The 5,248-nt window shown below is 44.7% G+C and overlaps 1 long non-coding RNA gene across 1 annotated transcript; it reads right to left on the minus strand.

Moving 5' to 3' along the window:
- Positions 1-589: 589 nt before the first annotated feature.
- LOC129497347 (uncharacterized) lies at positions 590-2,624 on the minus strand. Its single transcript, XR_008661916.1, has 2 exons — positions 2,558-2,624; positions 590-1,215 (listed from the first exon to the last, which is right to left on the minus strand). It is a non-coding gene; the product is annotated as an uncharacterized LOC129497347 (long non-coding RNA).
- Positions 2,625-5,248: the final 2,624 nt, after the last annotated feature.

The following is a 5,248-nucleotide window of genomic DNA, read 5'->3' on the forward strand; positions in this document are numbered from 1 at the left end:
ATCACATATGAGCATCTAAAAGCTCAAGCTAGTATAAGGCACGGAAATGAAAAAAGAAAGCTCCTACTATGTGCAAGCGTTACATCACTTCACCTTATATTCCCATTGTCTGTGCATTCATTCATTTATGCAAAAATAGGTGTTGAGCACAGACACTACCCTAGGTTGCACGGGTTCCACGGTAAACAAAGGAGGTGTCGCTCTACTGACACAAAGGGTTTGCAGTCTAAGGGGAGACAGAGAGAGAGAGAGAGAAAAGGAAAGAAGACCATTATGAAAATTGCAGTATTTGAAAAATGCGGAGGCATCTAAAGAGAAAGAATATGTCATCTGTCTGGGGGAGTCAAGAAAGGTTTAATAGTCTTTGTGAACTGAAGAAAGAGTGCCCGCTCGGCAATCAGACACGCAGGAAGCATCGAATCAAGAGGACGTTGCACCTGAGGCAGAGAGAATGGCTAGTACAAAGGTCTGGACCATGGGAGAACATACACAAATAAAAGCTTTCATTTCGTGATGGAGCCTCTTACAGTTGAATTTTGCCCCAAACATCATATTAAAACATACGACCACAAACCATGGCACACCACAGTCTAGCTCTGACTCTTCATTCTAGTTGGTTAAATGTAGCCCTCTGTGTGGCAGAAATCCAACAGCTTCCAACATGCATTGCTCAGAAAAGTCACGTCAGGCTGGGCTAGGACCGCTGGGTCAGGGAACGGCCGAGGGCAGGGGATACTCCTTAGCCACCACTACGTATGTCTTTGTGGCCCTGTCGGGATTCGCCTCAACCAATCATTATTACATCTTTTGGATTAAATCTTGCTTTAGAGGATCACAGACATGGCAAGCTATCAGAGAGCTGAAGTGGAGGCTTGCTTGCTCTGTTACCACATCAAAACAGCCTCACTGAGACTCAGCTTTCTTGATTAGTAATTGCTCATCGTCCCTGAGGGCTATTTGCCAGGCACCGTGCTGGGCACTTGAAGTCCACGGTCAGACCTCTGTCAGTCTCATCGAAGCCTCACTGCAGTCACTTCATGTGGATACAGGTATTAGGATTCTCATTTTACAGCTGTGGAAACTGAGGCCCACAAGAGGTGAACTGATGTGTCCAGAGCTGCACAGATGGGAGCAGACTATGGTCCAGAGCTCAGGAAGTACAACACATGACCTTGTGCCAGCTCCCTGCTAGAAGTAGAGGTGAATATAATCCAACTACAAAAAAAAAAAAAAAAGCAATGCGTAAATATTAATTAGGCTTTCCAGCCCGACTATGCCATTCCTAGACTTAAAATGATTCTTCAGTTCCTCCCCCACCAACCATGGGATAGGCCCTGCTCCCTGCATTCAGTTACCTTTACAACCTAGCTTCTGCCTCAATGCCATTCATGTTTCCAATCCCAACACCAAATATGGCGCATTACATCCTTTAAACTCCAAACTATGTACTGTACATAATATATGAGCAGTTCCTCAGCTTCCTAATGTCTAATAAGGAGAGTTTTGACAAGAGACTGTAAGGGTTCTCTATGACTAAAGAAACTCTGGAGACTTCTACTTCTGGCCAAGATGAAGTACCAGAGACCAGATTTACCTTCCCACCTAAGACAACTTAAAAAAACAAACAAAAAATCAATGGTTCTCCAGACATTGGACTTTTAGGCAAGGAAGGACCATGATTTCTGAAAGATGGGACACAAATTGGGGAAATCTTATAATTGACCCCATTTATAGCCACAGCACTGGCTGAGGACCCAGATAAAGGCATATGGACCCCTTGATTTGCAGAGAGAAACCTGGGAGTCTGGAAAGACCAAGGGAGGCAGAGTTAGCAGGGCAGAGTGCTGGAAGGAGACTCACAGAGAGAGGACTCCTGAGATCTATGGATGGTCCCCTCACCTATGCAGTGGAGTGTGCCTGGTTGAGGACTATCCAAGGCAGGGGGAGGAACAGACCTGGTATGAGGAGAAGAATCAACCAATCGACACTAACCTATAAGGTAAAATTAGCCAAGGACATAAAACAGTGATTATCAATGTATTCCATGTGATCAAGAAGCTCGAGGGAAAGCCTCTACATGTAGAGACATGGAAGTTGTAGAAAAGACCTAAACCGAATTATGATGTCTGAGATGAAGTGAATTGGGTGAGATTAAAGGCAGGGTCAACACTGAAAAAGACAATGAACAGAAAAGACCAACCACAATCAAACACAGAGGAAAACACTGAACAGACCATCAGTAAGCTTCAGGAGAACACTAGGGAATGACAGAACAAACCACACACTGGGCCACTATATTTTTGAAACTTGTATTTGAAAAAGGACTTGTGTCTAGAATGTATAAAGAATTCTCAAAATTCAATAATAATCTAAAAACCCAATTTTAAAAATGGAATAAGATTTTAACACACACTTTACCAAGAAAGACAGATGCATAGTAAATAAGCACGTGACCAGATGTTCAACATCATTAGCCATTAGAGAAATGCAAATTAAAACCATGGTAAGACATACTACTTGTCTATTATAAGGGCAAAATTATGAAAGACTGACATACCAAGCTTTGGGGAGACTGTGGAGCAAATGGAGCGCTTACAGGTTGCTGGTTGAGATGTAAAAGCTTGCGACCACCTGGAAAACAGTTTGGCAGCTTTTAAGAAAGTCAAACACCCATCCATCCATTGACCCAACCATTTTACCTTAAGGAACTTTTAAGAAGGCTGGGATCCCTGGGTGGCTCAGCAGTTTAGCGCCTGCCTTCGATTCAGGGCATGGAGTCCCGGGATCGAGTCCCACATCGGGCTCCCTGCATGGAGCCTGCATCTCCCTCTGCCTGTGTCTCTGCCTCTCTCTCTTTCAGTGTCTCTCATGAATAAATAAATAAAATCTTTAAAAAAAAAAAAGAACTTAAGGCTAATGTTCTTGGCAGCTTTATTCCTAATAGCCAACAACTGAAAACACACCAAATGCTCATCAGCAGGTGAATGGACAAATTATGGTCAATATTTACAATGGACTTGTAGTCAGCAATACAGACGAATGATTGAAATAAAATGGCAAATTTCCAAATAATTATACTGAATAAAAGAAGTGAGTTTTTGTTTTTTAAGAGAGAGCACATGAGGAGAAGGGTAGGGCAGAGGGAGAGGCAGAGAACCTTAAGCAGGCTCCACACTCAGCACGGAGTCCAACAAGAAACTTGATTTCACGACCCTGAGATCATGAGCCAGATCATGAGCTCATGACCATGAGCCAAAACTGAGTTGGCCGCTCAACGGACTGAGCCACCCAAGTGCCCCAGGAGTGAATTTTTTAAGGAATACTTACTATATGGTTTTATTTATAGGAGATGCTAGCAATGTGAACTAATTTATGGTAAAAAAAAAAAAAAAAAAAAAAAAAAAAGAGGATCCGTGATTGCCTGGAACTGGGAATGGAGAAAGCGCAGATAGGGGGCCTGAGGAAATTCCAGCAGGCGATGGCTACCTTTACTATTCTGATTAGGTTGATGGCTTCACAGGTATCTATGCAGCCATTATCCAACTGTCCACCTGGAAGCTTGTATGTGGAAAGGGAGAAAGAGGAGAGGGTGAGAAGAAACAGCACCTATGATGCTACAAGTAGCTCAAGGTCTACTTTTGCCCGGAGGCAAGGGATGTTTTCTGTCTTCTCAAGGGTACCAGCCCCAGGCTGGAATAGGAATGATAAAGGAGTCACACCACAAGGTCCCCTCGAGGAGAAGATTCCTTTGATGGACACTCTGGAGTGCCCGCTGGTTACCACGCTCCGCCTCCGTGCTTTGCATGGTACTTCATCGGACACTCAACTGGGGAAAGTGCTGCTATTCCTCCCACCTGCCAGGTGAGAACACAGAAGCCCAGGAGGGTTAAGCACCACACCCAGAGCTCCCTAGCAGAGCCGACATGGAATGAATGACCTTCCACCAAAGCATCCAGTAGGGCCCACCACAGAGCCAGTGGCCCGTAAAAGTGAGTTGAGATGGCTCCACACAGTATTCCATCAGTGAAGACAACCCTGCCCAGCAACTGAGGAAGGCAGAGCAGTCCAAGTTCAAACCCACTTGCCAGCTATGGGGCCTTGGGCTTGAGATCTTATCTCTCAAGTTTCCCCATCTGCAAAACAGGAATATAAATCCTTCCAGGGGGATTTGAAGCTAATTTGAGTAACGTGCATGCAGAATATGAAATAGTGGCTGATACATCATCAAGTCTCAAATATGACAGTTAGTGGGAGAGGAGTCCCGGCTTGCTCAGTGTTTGCTGACCGACCGGTGAAAGAAAGCGTGTGACGGCCCTGAAGCACCCCAGATATAGTCCACCTGGAAACTGCCCCAGATGGCAGTCCTGCCGCATTCACCAAGCCTCTGGGGTGAAGAAAGGGACCTATTTGTGTTCTCAGAGGTTTGAGTCTCATCACTGATCCCTCTCCAGCCCTGTCTGGCCATCTCAAACCCCTCAAACCCTGTGGGGGATCCTTGACCTGAGGTCGCTTGTCTCTTCCTGGACAGAACCCCCACAAGTCACTGCCTCTCCACCTTCCACCTCACCCCCCTGTTGAATATCCTCGGTCCATCTTGGCACTCTCAGACTCAAGAGAAATGGTTCAGAGCCACTTGGTCCTCTTTGGAGTGGATAAAACTGTTTAATTATTTAATTAATGGCTAAAAGCCCTAGCCGACTCCAAATACCAGCTTGTGACTTTGGATAAGTTATCTGATTCTCTGTGCCTCAATTTACACACATATTAAATGGTGATAATAGTGGGTGCCTGGGTGGATTAGCTGGTTGAGCATCTGCCTTTTGCTCAGGTCATGATCCTGGGTCCTGGGATCAGGGAACCTTGAGTCAGGCTCTGTGCTCAGAGAGGAACCTGCTTCTTCCTCTCCCTCTGCTCCTCCCCCAGCTTGTGCACATGGGCGCACTCTCTCTCTCAGGTAAATAAATAAAATCTTTTTAAATAAATAAATAAATAAACAAATAAATAAATAAAATAGTACCTACTTCATGGGGTTGTTTTGAGGGATTATAAGTGAAAAAAAAAAGCATTAATCATTTAACATAAATCTGGTAAGAAGAAAGTTCTCAACAAATGTTTGCCATGCACTTGGTTATTGTTACCATGGTTGTGTCTTCCAGCTTACAGAGTCCTTTCACAACTGATGTGTCCTTGAAGAAGACCCAAGGGATGAGGCCTGAGAAGTGAAATGGCCTTGCTCAGGTCACAGCTG

The sequence above is a fragment of the Nyctereutes procyonoides genome, unplaced genomic scaffold (assembly GCF_905146905.1).
Source record: "Nyctereutes procyonoides isolate TBG_1078 unplaced genomic scaffold, NYPRO_anot_genome, whole genome shotgun sequence".
NCBI lineage: Eukaryota > Metazoa > Chordata > Mammalia > Carnivora > Canidae > Nyctereutes > Nyctereutes procyonoides.